The sequence below is a fragment of the Drosophila gunungcola genome, chromosome 3R (genome assembly GCF_025200985.1).
Source record: "Drosophila gunungcola strain Sukarami chromosome 3R, Dgunungcola_SK_2, whole genome shotgun sequence".
Taxonomy (NCBI): Eukaryota; Metazoa; Arthropoda; class Insecta; order Diptera; family Drosophilidae; genus Drosophila; species Drosophila gunungcola.
This window is the reverse complement of record NC_069139.1, coordinates 9,509,644-9,525,888: the sequence shown is the minus strand read 5'-3', so window position 1 is coordinate 9,525,888 and position 16,245 is coordinate 9,509,644. Positions and strand designations below refer to the sequence as shown.

The 16,245-nt window shown below is 43.2% G+C and overlaps 1 protein-coding gene across 6 annotated transcripts in view; it reads left to right on the top strand.

Annotated features, from left to right (window-relative positions):
* The first annotated feature begins 262 nt into the window (after positions 1-262).
* LOC128252268 (neuronal growth regulator 1) overlaps positions 263-16,245 on the top strand; it is a 64,518-nt gene continuing 48,535 nt past the window's right edge. For 5 of the 6 annotated variants that reach the window (XR_008267296.1, XR_008267297.1, XM_052979868.1 and 2 more), the window contains exon 1: positions 263-569. The gene's annotated coding sequence lies outside the window, so the exon portion shown is untranslated. The remainder of the gene's footprint in view (positions 570-16,245) is intronic. The other variant, XM_052979878.1, reaches the window with a different exon arrangement.

Below are 16,245 nucleotides of genomic sequence, written 5' to 3'. Positions count from 1 at the left end.
TTTCGATAATAACACTTGTAAACAAAACTCGTTATTATTTTGTATGCGAAAAGCCAGAAACGTGAGTTGGTAATTCCGAATTCGCCGTGGCACAGTTGTCCTGCGGCGAACTGGGAGAGAGCCAGGAGCTGGCCGCTCTCCGGACAGCGTTCTCTCTCCGCCGCTCGTGTGCCCTCGTGGGCGTAGCCGAGCCCGGCCGAAGTGCCCCGAAGCAATGACCCGAAGCCGAGTGCGGGGCGCTAGGAAACGACGGCGAACGGCCAGCAGGTTTCAGTTGAAAGTGAACCTTCGACGCAGTTGACACGAACGCGCGCGACTCGTTTTTGGTGCCAGTCAGCAAAGCTTCAGCAGGACAACAGCTGTGCCAGCAAAAAAGAATCTAGCGGCAGGATTGTGGTCATTTGTGCAGTGTGCTAAACTAAAACAAAGCAGTTTTTCGACTGCAACTGAAAAGTGGAAAACACAAAGGGATAAGCTAACTGAAATGAACGAGAAATTTGAGTGAAAACCCCAAGGATAATAAACTTGAAGCGATCGCTCGTCACGTGAGTTCCAGTGGTGCAGGCCAGGTAATAATTTGCAGCATATTAGTGAATTCTTGTGGGAGCTGTTCGTACTGAAATATTCAAATTGGCAGCAAATGTCGCTTACAATATAAACGTGTACGTGCTGCAAGGAACCGACTTGTGCCAGTGTTTACATTTTGGATTTTATGCGATAATACTCAACGCCATCAACAGCAGAAGCTGGTGGCTTTATGGCTTGTAGGTGGTAGGTGGTAGGTGGTATGTGGTAGGTGGTTTTTGGGTGGCCATACTCCTGCCAGCTGCCGAATAAATACAGTAAAAATAACGGGGTGGGCAATAAAATGCCACCGCCAAGGGCTCAACCGCACAACGGTCTTAGCCAAGAAGAGAGTCTGCGAAAGTAAGCAAAGTAACAAAACCAATTTTCATTGTTTTGCGGTGGCTTCCAAGTCGCACTTTTGCGCGCGACTATGGGGGAAGTTGGAGCCGCCTCAAGAAACCAAAAAGTATAACAAAATTTCCTTCAACACACACAAACAAACATACACCAGCTGGGCAAAAAACAAAAATAAAAATGTGCAAATGCCGACATGAAATGAAGTAGAACTTGGCATGTGGCGTCTTTAGTTGTGTGTGCAGGGGTGTGTGTTTTTGTGGGTGGAAGAATGTTTGTGAAAATGAGAAATGAAATAAACACATGCAATGGCGAAAGCGAAGGAACGAAACGAAGCTACGTAAAAATCCTCTAAATTTAAATACTTGAGAGTGTTCGCCGAAAAAGCTAAGCAAAAGTTTTTCGCCCTCGGAAGAGGTAAATACCCAGAAGCTGTGTAAATTAGGATTCAGGCAGACTTAATCCTTAGAAGCAGGCCATAATAGGGATATCATAGGAGGACCGATTTACGCTGGAATGGGTTCGGAATTCTTTGCGGCATAAATAAGTCGTTTGCAGCTGTTCGTCGGCATTTATTTGGCTGCCTGTTCAGGCCAGCACAATTGTTTTTGGCATACGCCTGCAAGTATTGCGCATACGAGACGTGTACAGCAATTTCGTATGGTAAAATTTTTGGCAGGGGAGTGCGATGGAGGCGGAATCCAAGCCACACACACTCTGGCAGCCTAAAAGGGGCGAAGACACCCGCTAGCTGCCATTTAATGCAATTGATTTGTGTTACCTAATTCGGTTAGACGCGTTTGTACAATTTCAATGTGGGGGCTATTCAGAACACTTAAAAAAATAATAAATCTTTAATATGCTAAGGAAATCTTATTTCCGCATAGCTTCTTCACAATTTAATTAGTGACAAATTGGTCAAATTATTATAATGTTTTTATTACAAAAAAAAAATGATTTCTTTGTTATTTAAAAATGTAGTGGCTTTTTTTGAATACTACTTAGAGATAAAGTCGCCATTTATCCCATTCAGAACAATCAGTTTTATTACAGATTCCTTAACTGATTTAAAATCTTTTGTTATGGTAAATGAAATAATTTCTTTCAAAAATTTAATATTCAAATAAAGACTTGAAGAAACCCCAAGCAGTATTTATAGCTTAATTTTATTAATAAGTAGATTTCTTTTACACTTTTTATTCATTGCAAAATGTTTGTTGCCTTTGCTTCTATTCCACAGATAATTTAAAGCCTGAATGAAATCTATTTTTTCAATATCAGCATAATCCTGTTATCATTTTTCCCTGTGCAGCAGCCATCACATCACACTTGCAAGAAAAGACAGCCTATCAAGCAATTTGCTTCGAAATTGCCAGTTTTAATTCCATTACGGGAGTGGGGGCCAAGGCCACTTCACTTCGCCAACACCCACACCTACACCCACACCTACACCCACACCCACATAAATGCCTCCTTTTGTTTCAGCTCCTTTTGCTGGGGGATTTTGGGCTGATGCCGCCGCACACACGCACGCCCCAAAAGTTGATTGATATTCAATTGGTAGGCTTTCCCAGTGCTTCCCGCCTCCTCTTCTGCACCTCTCCACTTTTGCTCCTTTGTTGGCCGCTTGCGGTTTGGATTTGCTGCTACACGATACGCTTTAATCTGCTCAGCAGCCCAAACAACCAAACGGCAAGACGGCAAAACGGCCAAACGGCCAAACGGCCAAACAGCCAAGGCAATAGGAAAATCGGCGAACATATTGCCGGATTGGCTTCGAACGGTCGGTCACGCCACAAGTTGTTGGCCCACTCTCAACCTCAAGCACGGGTTTTCTTTTCTCCGGCCTTAAGCGCTTTAAGTAATTTATAAACGCCTTTCGACCAGCCAAAGCAAAAGGAATAACAACTTTATTGGATTTGCTTTTCTGCCATGCACTTTGGCCCGTCTTACGAGCGATTTCAGCATTGTCTTGCCATCGGCAGAAGTTGCGTTTTCTTGTAGTTTAGTTTTTCCCTTTGGAATTTCTGTGTTCTGTGTTAATTGAATGCGATTAGGCGGCCAGTAGAGCGTTTTGCTAAGTGCTGGTGGGTGGTCGAGGGTCGTGGGTCGCCAATTGCAGGAGATAAACTGTAGCTAAGCTGGCTAACGAGCTTCCAGTGGTTGTCAAGGTGACAACGCTCCACTCAAACCACCCAAGCTGGTCGCTATTCATTGGAAATTCAATGCGGTCGCCATATCATTTACGACATCGCCCATTAAAAGCCAGGCAGCAGCGGGCCTTCGAAGATTCCGTGACCATATTTTTAACATTTTAATTATGACGGGGCGTAACGCGATAGCTGAGTGTACTCATGTTCCGCGGGCTGCAAAGATAAAGCAGAAAAATCAATAGCAATTTCAAGGCGTACACTAAACACGACAGAGATAGCGAACTTTAAGAGCATTTCCGAAGAATACTCGAATTCCTGATGGCATCGCTTTTGCCAACATCCTACCTCAATTCACTGGGCGTTGCGGTCGAGGAGCACTTTGCACAGTTTTTCCTGCCAATTTGCTCAATTTGTATTTCAAATCATGCCGGCAATTTAAATGCCTCGAGAACGTCTCGAACTCCTCGAGGGCGGGGATATATATTCGTACAACACACCCCCAACGTAGAGGATGCGATTGCGGATGCGGATGTGGATGCCCTACGAAACTATGGCACAGTTTTTGCGGCCTCTTCCTGTTCTTTATTTTTTCGGGAGGCTTTCAAAGTGATATATATTACAAAGACGTGGTTTAAGTTCAGCACAAAGTGGCAGGAATTTCATGAATTTCATTTGAATTCGTAATTGGTTTTCCTCTTGCCGCATCGGAATCGTGAAGAAGCGGCTGCCTTGGCATCGCTATTTTCATCCATTTTATATATTTAAATTTCTGCCGCTGCCTGTTTTTTATCTGCCCAACTTGAAGTTCGCTTAGAAATTTGCTACGCTAGCCCCTGCTCAATATACTTGGCCAATTTGACTAACTCCAAGTTCATAGTTCGTTCGTTGGCATAGAAATCAAGCAAAGACGTCACACTACAATAAAAATGTAATATAAAGTTTATCTGATCTTCTTTTTACTTGGAAAAAATTACAACAAATTATTTTTTGTTTAAAAAAAAAAAAATACATACATTTGTACTCGTTAAATTCATTCTATCCCAAAAAGTGGATTTGTGCTAAGTTAAAGCTGATTTCAAAATAACTTGCTGATTAAATAGATACCGTTTGAACCTGATTAAGTGATGAGTTCAATCACTTTGTGATTGCAACCTTTGAAAGCATAACTCATCTCTTATATATTTTTATAATTTCATTTACTTTTAGTGCTGAAACTACAACCCATATGTTTTCACTGTGTATCATTTCTTTTTTTAGCTGTGCACATCTTGGACTTCCTCAACTTGCGACTGGTAATTCCGATTGCCGTAGCGAAAAGATACAAATTTCGCCGGCAAGAAGTCGACTTGGGCTGTTCCTCACGTTTTCCGCCAGCGCTGCATTATGTTGTTTCATTTTCGAAGGCGGCGCACGCCCCATCGTTGTAGTTGTTGCAAAGTTTTTAATTAAATTTTATGTTGACTTTTGTGTGTCTGTCCCGCTCAGCTCAGCTCGATTCCGTAGGTTCGTGCGCCTCGTTTCCGAAATGTATGCCGCCTCCTGCTCCAGTTTACACACATTCTGCGCCCAGCCCCCCTGCCACGCCCACTTCGCTCCGACTGCCGAGCCTCGACTGTCATTATTGCAATCTTTGTGAATGTTCAACGACTTTACACAAAATATTTAGTAGCCTGGCAGAAATTTGTGTACCAAAATATTTGCGCACAAATTTGTTTATTGAAAGCAGAAGCTTCTAGGCGGTCGTCGATGACTCTGCCCGGATGCCTGAAATGTTTGTCCAAGCTCCGGGTTTTCGGCTTCGAGACGGATTAAGTTTTGGTGGGTATGGCTCAAAGTTTGCCTCAATTTGGGGATCCATTAAAAAGTTGCCGTTCACAGAGACAAGACTGTGATTGCCAGAAATCTGCGCCGATAACTTTCATTAATTTGCCTTTGGAAGCTTTCCTCGCGGAATGCATGGCACACATTAAAACTGAAATTATCTGCATTAATAATGGCTTACGAGTGCTGGGCAAAAAAACGAGAACATGATCTTGATAGGGCGGAACGCTAATGAAACCAGCAGCGTACTACGGCAAGTTAATGTGACTTTTGGTGAATTTGCAGGCAGACGAACCCAAAGGGAAAACAGGAAAAAAAGGAATTTATTTAACCCTCCAGCTACGTTGGCAGCCATTTTCACGCCCAATTTCAAGCAATTTTTCATTGCCATAGCCAAGGTTTTCACTAATTACTCGCAACGCGGCTCCCCCTTCTGGTAAAACTTTGCTTGTAATTTAACAAATCATTGCAAGGGTTACACATTTCACTCACTTTGGCGCTGCCAGCTGTGAGAGATGGGGGAAAGTCCCTCGGAAGTATCCTTTTCTCCATCTTTGGCTGCGCAAAAGGGTCCTTTCTCGCCCGGCTTTTCAGTCTTTTCCCGCTGTTTGCATTTCTAAATGTGCAAATAAATGTATTCAAAATGTGTGCCATTGCTTCTTAGTGTTTATTTTCGCTCTCATTTCAGTTGCATACTTCCCAGCGCCCTGAGTTTCCTTTCTACTTTTCCGTTTGTTTCCCCTTGTTTAAGGCATTGTTGTGACATGAAAATAGTTTTATTTGCATTTAGATTATTTTCTTTATTTTCGGCCCTGATCTCCGAATTCTACCATTAGCACTTCTGAGGGTTGCCAGGTGGAGGGGCCCTTTCCTTTGATTCCTGCCTCGGCTTTTGTTGCTTTTTCACCACCCAGTTTTTAATTCTGTCGAACAAAAATAACCTTATCTTGGCGGAAAAAAGGGTTAGCCATTGTGTTTGAAAAAGATCAAGCGCTGATAACAATTTTCACTTTGTGGCAAAACATCTTTGTCGTGGGTGCCACACAAAGGGAAGCCCAAATTAATCAAAATATTAAATATATAGCCAGTTGGGCAGTTGCAAATTTTATGAATTGTGGCCACAAAGACATTTTGCACGGCCTCTTTAAACGCTGCCCTGGATTCTTTCGGCTTTCACGAAGCTAAGCAGCTGCGAAATGAAGAAAAGGTCTGCCGGAAAACCTCAATCACGCAGAAACAATTTCTCTGTTGGAGAGAAGGGACGAAGGAGCCCCAAGGAGCGGAATGAAAACAAAGGCTGTGGAAAGCATTTTGCCAAACAATGGCAGGCCACCAGCGGTCGGCACTTTTCGGCAGTGGTCTCTTTTTCCGGGCCTACTCATCTGGAGCGGCAGCGGCTTTTGGCGCGTCCTTTGAGCTGCGATTGGCACGGGGAAGTAGGTTCTGGCCAACAGCCTCAGTCTTAGACCGAGCCTCAGCCACAGCTGGAGATTTTTTTTATCGGCCCTGAAGACTGCTAACTGGTGTGGCTCTCAGTCTGGTGTGAAATTGATTTAATGAGTTTTTTTTCCCTGGAAAAGGAAAGCGTCGTGTTTTGCTTAAATTAAAGTTGCAAAGCTGCCCAGCTTTCGAGGCGTTGGTGTGTAATGAGTCTAAGGATTGGACAGGGAGTGCGCCTCGGGGCAAGTATGACTTTGACATGCTCTTTGATATTAAACATTTTGTGGGAAAAATTCAGTTATATGAATTTACACATTTACACTTGGGGTATTAAGGAAAATAATTTGTTTGCCTTTACTTCCGGAACATAATTATCGAAACTAAACGAATTCCATTGACGTTGCTTGTCTTTAGATATAGTAACAACTAACAGTTTAGTGATTGTGAAATAAATATATAATATCTAATTTTATCTTATTACATACTCATGTTAGCTTGACCTAAGTTAATCCAGCAATAAATTCCAAACGGCGTTCTTTTTTCTCAGTGCACAATTCCTATCATAACGCAAACAAAACTTGATTTGTGGGCCAAAAGGCAAAGCTAATGGGCCGCCAGTAAATGGGTTGTGGGCTGGCTAATTGATAGCGCATAATTGAAAAGCCATCAAAACGTAACAAAATGAGCCGAGTTCCGGGAAACGAGAAGTGGAAAACAGGAGATGCTGTCACTCTGTTTGCGTACCTGACACAGCTAGTTAGCTGCCATTTGCATACCGAGCGGTAATTACGGCAGCCTCCGGTGGCAAAGCCTTCATTCCTGACGACCTGCTCCTGCTCCTGCTCCTGTTTCTGTTGCTGTTTCTGTCGCCAGAAGAGTCCTCTATGTGCTCTGTGCTGCGAAATAATTGATATTATAATTTAGCAGCGAGGCGACTTTTATGTCTGCAACGTGTGCCGCCGGAATAAAACACTCCAAAGAGACGGGGCTGCTAGAAATTCCCCAGCCAACTCCCACTGGATTGGATGTGTGGTGTCGGGACATGTGCGAGCTGAATTGAAATTAATTTCAACTACTTAAATGGCAGTGGAGTCGAAGTCGACGACTCCTGCTACTGTTTTATTTATCGCCTTTGTGTGTGCCAGTGGCAGTGCCAGTGCCACATTCCGGCATATTCCGCTTCAGTTTCAATTTCAGTTTCAGTTGGAGCTTTCAGCTAGTTGCAGACATCCTTTGTGGCCTTCACGTCATGGCGTGCCGTGTAGTTCTGTCCCGGTTATTAATATGCAAAATTAGCGCTTCACGGTTCTTTAATTAAAATTCTGTCAACCACGCTGACTTTATAAGCATTCATTAGTTTATTGAGTTGCTGGCATGTGAGCGAGTGTGTTTTTGTGTGCGGTGAAAGGCATTTCCCTGATGAAGCCATCGACGGGCTCCCATTACACTCGAATTTAATACGCAAGCAGGGGGGAAATATTGTTTTGAGTTTTATCAAAATTCCATATATATACATGTTAAGCATTTATTTTTCAATTCCAGAGGTAACAAGGTTTTTGAGATCACTTATGAAGGCGTCTTATTTTAATTTGGAGTTCCGAAAACCCTAGTTCGGTAGCACCGACCAAAATGTAGTTATTAGACAACTATACCAAAACTGTATTCCAATTTTAAAATTAACATAAAATCTATTTGCTGAACTGCAAAAAAGCCGTTTATATTAATTTTTTCCGTGCTCACGTTATCCCCAATGACCAACGGCTGGTGCCATTAGCAAGAGTTAATTGCCTGCGGGGCGGGTCAGAAAAAGTCAATAAGTGCAATTTATTTCATCGGTTCTATTCCGAGGAAAGCCATCGCCTGGTTGCCATACACTAGGGCTGGCATTGTCCAACTTTCACCAAACAAAATCAAAAGCAATCTAAACACTAAACACATTTGGTGAAATAATTTGTAAGCACTCAGACATCATTAAAGCCGGTAGCTGAGGGTCACAAAAAGGACACCCAAACGCACATAAGACGGCCCAAATATCGGCAAAACTTTTCCAATAGTCCACCGCAAACAACGCAGGACACGCAAGGAAATGGGCCTTTCACTCCAAATGGAATGCGGCACAGGAAAAAAAACTTATAATTGAATATTAAGACACTTTGTCGTTTAATGTGGTAATTAGAGTTAATAACGCCAAAGCAGAGCAACGGCTTCGAAGAGGCAAAAAATGTATCACTAAGTCGTTCCACAAAAGACCCCAGCGGACGGGGCAGAGGTACTTTCAAAGGGAAAACTTTCTGCCCTTCGGCAAGTCTGGCGGAAAGGCATTTAGCCCGCGCCTAAGCAGAAAAGCAGAAAAGTAGAAAATCAGAAAAGCAAGCAACAGCTTTTGTGTCCGCTTACACACTCGCCAACAAACATCGCACGCATATTCATAATGTAAATGAAAACTAGCAGAGAAAAGAAAGCTGGAAAAGCGTTTTGCAGGCGGCCAAGAATGGCGACGCCCAGGAAGTCGGCCTGAACGCCCGAAGCAAGCTAACTTAAACCACTTGGCCAGGTCTACACAAGGAAAATATATCAGATGGCCAGGCTTACACTACGAAAATACATCACTTATCATATCAACCAATACCAAAAAAATATATAAAATAGGAAATCCTATTGGAAATCGCATATCACATCAAACAATTCAGACAAATAATGTTAAAGAATAGAATTTTTTAATAAATAATAAACCTTATCATGGCCTAAGTAAAAATTTATGTTTTGTTCACAACTTAAAACCAAATTAGAAATTGTTAAACAAGGTGCACAATTTTTATGAAGCCTATGCTATCAAAATAAAAGGATAACTTATAGAGCATGAATCAATAAATCAAGTAATTTTATCATCTTAATATATAGTCTTTTCTTAAAGAACTTAATTTATTTACAACACACAATTTTTATTTATGAACATTTTAAAATACTTTATGTCAGGATAAAGTTGCTATACAATGTTTTAGTTAATATTTCTACTACATTTTTATCTGCCTCAATATTTTTTTCGGTGTTGCCAGCTCAACAACTTTTATATATCATTTTTTTAACACATTTAATGTAATGTTTTAGTAGAGATTTTAATTATATTGTTCTTTCTAAATATTTTTTTCGGTGTTGCCAGTGACAAACCTAAGACCTGAACTATCTAACTCGCTGCGGGCCAGACGCTGGCTGCAGTTGAAATTTCAAGACAGCAATTTTTAATTGCCTGGGCGGCGTCTTTGGGGCGTTAACCACCCCCCAAAGCACCCAGCACCGCGAAGGTCGTTGTCATTTATGGGACCGACAAAACCATTCACAGCCCGGCCTGTCAGCGTATCCCAAGCGTTCTGCTGTCCTGTCCCCTCGGGCACGCGGCAAGCAATTAAAGAGTACAAACAGTAAATTAGATGTTTACTCGTTCTCGGCGAGAAATGGATCCCGGCAGTTGGAAAAGTGGAGAATCGGTGGAACCGAGAACGGAAACGTGTCACTAAGGCAATAGGCCTAAGCCTGCCCAGTTTTTTTTTTTTCCGTTTTTAGCCGCTTTGCCCTCTGCTCAGCCACTTGCACTTCCATTTACATAAACAATTTGTCAAACTGTCAGTATTTTGTGTGCTTTTTTGTCTCGACCTGTCAGCGGAGACAGCTGCCAAGGTGGCTCGAATGCCGAGGCTGCTTCTTGGGCCGCTTCTTGGGCCGCTTCTTGGGCCGCCAACTTGGTCAATTTGCGTTGTCAACTGTGATGGAGCCGCGGTGGGTAGACCAACGCCTTTGGCAGGAAATTGCAAACGAAATGAACTTGTTGGCACACACCGCGCAAATTAATGAGCGTGACAACGGGGGTCAGGGGTCAAGGGACTGTCCATCAGCCAGTTGGCCAACTGGCGGGGGGCTGCGTCTTCGTCAACATGCGTTGACATTCTAATGACACTTACTTGACATGCTGTTTGTTAATGGTAATCAATAAATTATCTGCCGTGCCTGCTCGCTGCCATGTTTTTGTGTTGTGTGTGCTCGGCTATAATTGATTTGCCCCTGCCGAGGAAGTGGATAAGCCGGTGATTTATTGAGTCGCGTCTTTGGGTCTTTACTTAGCCGAAGGTATTTCAATTTGTTTATTAATCACAGCTGGTCCCTGGGCTTGGCTAGGTTTGACTTGGCTTTCCTGTTGACAGAATCGTTGCATGTCATCGCCATCGCATATCCTGAGGCACCGCTGGCTTTTGAGTGTGCTTTATTTTTTGTTTGTGGCCTGGGATAGTGGGCAAAAACCCGAAAGTCATTTGGGCGTTAAACAAAGAACACCTGCTGCTGCTGCTGCTTCTGCTGCTCCTTTTGCCTTTGGCTTACGAGCGTTTATCAGTGCGTGCCCGTCATACGCCGTCATGCGAATTTCGTGGCCAGAAAAGGGAAATCCCAGCACGGTTTTGGAAAGGGATCTTCCTAATGCGGACAATCAATATTCCCAATAACGTATTATTATTGCCATTCCTGCCAGCGGCATTTTCTGTTGCTCCACTTGGCTTTAGTGCGCGATGGCGTTCTCGATTTTGATTTGGCATTGGCTTTGGCTCCGGATTGGCTTCATCCTGGCCAGCTGACGCCACTGGAAAACTGACACATAGACAGGGACTGGCGAAGGGAAATATAACTAATACGCCCCAGAACCCCGAATCCTTTCGATTCGATGTTTTCCCATTTGTTGTGTGTGCATTTTTGTCTGTTTTCGCATGTTGCGTATTATTTTTTATGTCATACGAGGATTTTCATTCAATCTCTTTGTCTTTTACATTACTATTCTGTTTCTGTTGCTGTTTCAGCTCCTGCTTCTGTCTGTATCTGCTGCTCCTGCAACTCCGGCTGTCGCTTTATGGCATAGTCAACAATTTTATTCGTTATCCATACGACCCGTTGCCAGGAGCAGCCTCCGAACACGCCCCTTCTGTTTCGTTACGGCCTTTCGCTGTTTGCCTTGTTGACTCCCCCTTTTTTGTGTTTGCACTGTTTGCGCTCTTTACAATATTTACTTGGCCATTTATTTATTTGTAGGTGTCGAAAGGTTAACTTCCATTGCATATCGCTCCCGTGTATTGTTCTATTATTATTATTATTATTATTATTATTGCCTTGGTTTTGTTCTAACTGCTGATTGCCATTCAAAATGCGGTTGCGGATTTTATTCAGCTCTCTGGGTTTTATTCTGAACAAAAAATGGCGACATTTTGCCTCTCGCTGTCGATTTTTTGACTCCGAAATAATGGTTTGGCTTTGGCCTGCGGTTTTTTGTGTTGGCAATTTTTCATGCTGTCATTTTATTGATTTGATTTATGGATTTCGTGTGCATCGAATTTGTTACAAATGTCGCCGTGCGCCAGAGGCCAGCGATGCCTGGCAGTTGTAAGCACAGCGTTCGAACAATGTGGTTCCAGGAATTTGCATTTAAACTGCACCAAAATGCGTTCAAAGTCCTCGCGCTTAATGGCCTTTCAAAGGCTTATTTTTGTTTAATTCAATTTAGTGCTGTAAAAATATGTACACGCAGTGTTTTCGCTTTAAACGCCGCACCAGCCACCGGATTAGATATATACTACAAATGAGACAGGCAGGCACTTGTGGAGATGCAGCCGTAGGCCCTTTAGCCACAGAATTCTTCCATGCAAATATTTCCCATCGGGAGCGGCGACGACACAAGTGCTTCGGAAAATTTCCAGCATCGAAGGGGAGTAGAAAAAATGTTGACGGCACAAAATAGCAGAACAAGCAGAAATTGCATCCCCGGGCACTGCAAGGGATAATCCATTTCGGCATAATAAATAAAGCAGTAATTGCCAAGTGAATACAGCGCCAGTCAGGATCTATGAACTCCAGCTGCAAGCCCATAGCCCTTGCCATATCCATGAGATTCCATGTGTGTGAGTGTGTGTGTGTGTGTGTTCGTCCTGTTCTGTGGCAGCCTGCATAATAGACGAATTATGTTTGCCTCAGCAAAAATGCAAAGTATCAAGGGCCCAGGAGCCAAAGCCAAAGCCGAAGCCGAAGCCGAAGCCGAGATGGCAGCTTTTGCCGGCTGGCTGCATATTAAAGCAGCCGTCAAATGCCTTAATATATGCGGAGATTACTTTCATATTTCATGTAGGGGCATTCATGGTACCTCCGCTGTCCTGTCCAGTGAGCCCAGAATTTAATTTGCACTGCCTGCGCAGAGATAAGGCAGAATTTAGGGCTACAGTGGTGATCAACTTTGTAGCACTGGGAATAGAAGGTGTCCTAAATAATGTGAGATTCGATAAGTATTAACTTAATAGTACTTAAGGACTTGCATGACATATTTCGTTTGTGATCTTCAGTGGAAGGCATTCATTCTAAGTTCCATTTGGTTGACCCCATCTGTGTAGGGAATATTCGCATTCAAGTCGAGCACTAGATGGATGCTTGACTACTGCTTGTGGAAAATGTCTGTCAACTTTGTAGACCCGCGCACACGTGAACTAAGGGGCCGTCAAGTGAGTGAGTTTCCTCCGCTTTTCCGAGCATGAGAGTCTGTCTATGTGTGTGTGTGTGTGTGTGTGTGTGTATGTGTGTGTTGCAGATAACCTTTTGAACCTTTGACAAACTGCTGCAGCGAACTTTTGCCATTCGTTTGGAAAATTTTAATAATCTTTTATCGAGCGGGCTGGATCTACATCAACCTCTACTTTCATCCTGTCGTCCGTCTTCCCTATAAATGTTTTTCTCCTTTTTTCATTAAAACTTGTCAACTGCATATTAGGTGGGGATCCCCGTGCGTGAGGTCCTGCCACTACCATCTTGCCACATTGTTGCCGTGTCAATCCGCCGGAGTTTGTGGCAAGTGTTCTGCTTGAACTTTGCACGCAGCGGCTTTTGTGTGCGTGTGTGAAGAGCTCTCGGGTTTTCTCATATTATTTTTTTGCCGGCCGCCTTTGTGCTCCAAGTTGGCAACATTGTGGCCCGGCTTGTTAATCATTTGAATGACAATGTGGCGAGAATGGTCGCTGTCGACGTCATTTGCCCAGAATGGGAAATAATTCACTGCCAACGGCGGCCAGATGAAAATTCCCCCAGAAAAAGGGTTGAAGTAAGTGCGTTTCCTTAAGATATTTTAGCTTTATTCTCCCCTTTGATTACACGCCTCAAAAGTTTCTGCTGCTCGAAATGAGTTTGGCAAGCTCTGTTTTCTGTCAAGTTTACTGATTGTTTCTACTGGTTTATTATACACTAGAATCTATGGTGTAGACGTATTACAAAATTAAAACTATCATATTAAAAACTCTTTTAAAAATAAACATAAAAACATTAAAAATCGTACTTTAGATTATTATGAAAGTTATTATTATTTTCGCTGCAATGAAGGGGGTACCAAGTATGTTGTAGTCGATGCACTGTATTTATCCTTATTGGCTGCTTTTAATGATGCACTTGTCGGTTGCCAAGCAAAACTAGCAAAAGAATGAGAAACACAGCGAGAGGGTGAAATTGCAGATTTATAAGTAAGCCAAAGCTCAAATCGAATCCGCAGCAGCTAGCTGGTCTCATTGGAGCTTGTTGCAGCTCCTCGGCTGTCTTGTTGCCCTCTTGTGCCACTTGTTTGCCATTTGTTCGTTTAGTTTACAATGCAATTAACCCATTTTAAAGTTCCGCCAGTCAACCACAAGGGGCGGGGGGGGGGTCGAGATGGAGCGGCCAAAACCCCGGGCTGACAAAAGACGCAGCTATAGCTATTTCTTTTCCCTCGGATTCCGTTTCCGTTCCACTCACCACACCCCTTTTTCCGCCCGACAAGTGAAAATCAGTTTCACAGCAAACCAGCAAAAACTAATTACGACTTGCTCTGGCAAACTTGCAGCTGGAAATTGTACCGCAAAGTGCAATTTAGACGAAAGTCGAGGCATCAGCAGGAGGCGAAAGTCGACTCAAGTTGCGTTGCGTTGCTTTGCGACAGAGCGCGAAACAGAGCGCGTAAAAATTAAAAACCGTCGGCGTTCGGACGTGGAAATGTTGTTTTTAAATAATTAAATCCGCTTTATTAGAATATTAAACTTTTATGGCGGCTACCAGGCGACCGCAGTCACCGCAGCGGACCAACAAAGAGCACGATAAAATGTTAAAACATTTAGCCAGAGCTCTTTGCACGGACCAACCGGCCAACCGAAACAGCGAGATCAAATTGCAGGACTTCAGAAATTTGTAGCCGTCGTGCGATGTTGTGTTGGCCGTGTCATAAATAAGGGCAGCAGCGCACAGCATGTGGCACACATATAAAAATCTGTAGGCCAAAGCCCCATAAAACCGATAACCTTGGCCCTCCACAACAGTGGATAACAACAGCAGCTGCACTGAGAATAATCTTATGCTTTTAAATCAATTAAAGTCTCCCTATTCAACAAAGTTTCTTATCAAAATAGTCATCCAAATAAAAAAAACAAATTAGAAAAAAGCTTTTATTTGAAATTCAATTATTTATCCTTTTTATTTGCCTATGCAAAATCACTGTGATCTTTTAAAAACAGGAACAGTAAAAGCGATTTATTTCATTTACCTGGCTAGAATTCAACCATAATATTATTCTAGTACTTGCTTTTTTTTCTGCCAGTGCCCATCTTCTCCGGCAAATGCTCTTCCAGCGGTGGCGATGACAACAGCGGCAACCTGGGCTTGTCCTGGGGCGTCTTTTGTTGCCATTTTATGCGCCGTCCTGTTTATTTACGGCTATTTACCGCCTACATGATAAAAGCCTTTTGCTGGCATCATCGCGCATAAAAGGCGGGCTATCCCGGCTATCCCGGCTATCCTATCCCAGCCCAAGGATCTCCCGGCGAGAGGTAACTTTTTGAGTAATTATATGGCCGGCGCAGATTTGTAGCACCGCCACCTACGCGACCTACTTCGCTTCGAGTCGAGTCGACTGGAGTCGAGTTGGCCCGGGATAGATACAAATATTTTATTGCTCCTCCAGGACATGAGCCGCACATAAGCGCACCACGTGGCGTATACTTGATACAGCGGCACTGGCTGCCCAGGGTAATAATGAAAACGATAGATAATTATGGACCGGGCTCTCCCTCGCTCGCTGCCTTGTGACTTTTAATGGACTTTTCAAGCAGCAACCCAGTGAAAGTGACTCGCCGGCATCGGCTGCATGGGGTTAATCTAAATTTATAACTTCATTTTTTTCGCAGGACTCGCGACCCATTCCACTGACCACGACAGTTTGTTTTTATGGGTTTTGAGCACATCCCTGCTTTATTTTTTTTCAGCCATAGTTTGCCCTGCACGAAAGCGATAATGAAATAATTTGAACTTTTTAGTTTGCTGATTTTTCTTCGGCTTACCCGAGCTCCTGTATGTGCATAGGAATATGTGTAGCCTGGATAACGCTGAGAACTCATAAAATTATGCAAAACTTTGTCATTAAATATGGCACTAGGGGGCGGGATGATGGTGTAGGGTTTCGCCGCCCTAGGAACAATTTGTTATTTGGCTTTCGACTTTGCTCTTGAAGTGTTGTTTACCCGGCTCGCCATTCTCCATCGCCATTTTCTCCCTTTTGTCGAAATTTCCATGTGTGCGTGTGTGCGTGTGTGTGTATGTGGTGGGATCAGCGATGAGGGGAAAAAAGGTTAAAAAACGGAACTTTTATAATTTAACTTGTGTGCTAATTGCACTTTGTGGGGTAATTTTGCGTGTCAGTGAAGTTTTGCAGACGCATTTCGGTGCATGTGTGTGGGTTTATGGAGCGCATGCAAGTGCTCACATCGAGAATAGGATATATGCTTTAATGTTTGCTTTGAGCACCGAAAACATTCCCGAGCACTGCACTTGAGAGTTTGTGGCCCAAAGTTGAAGTGGAGTTTAGTTTAAAGATCGCAAA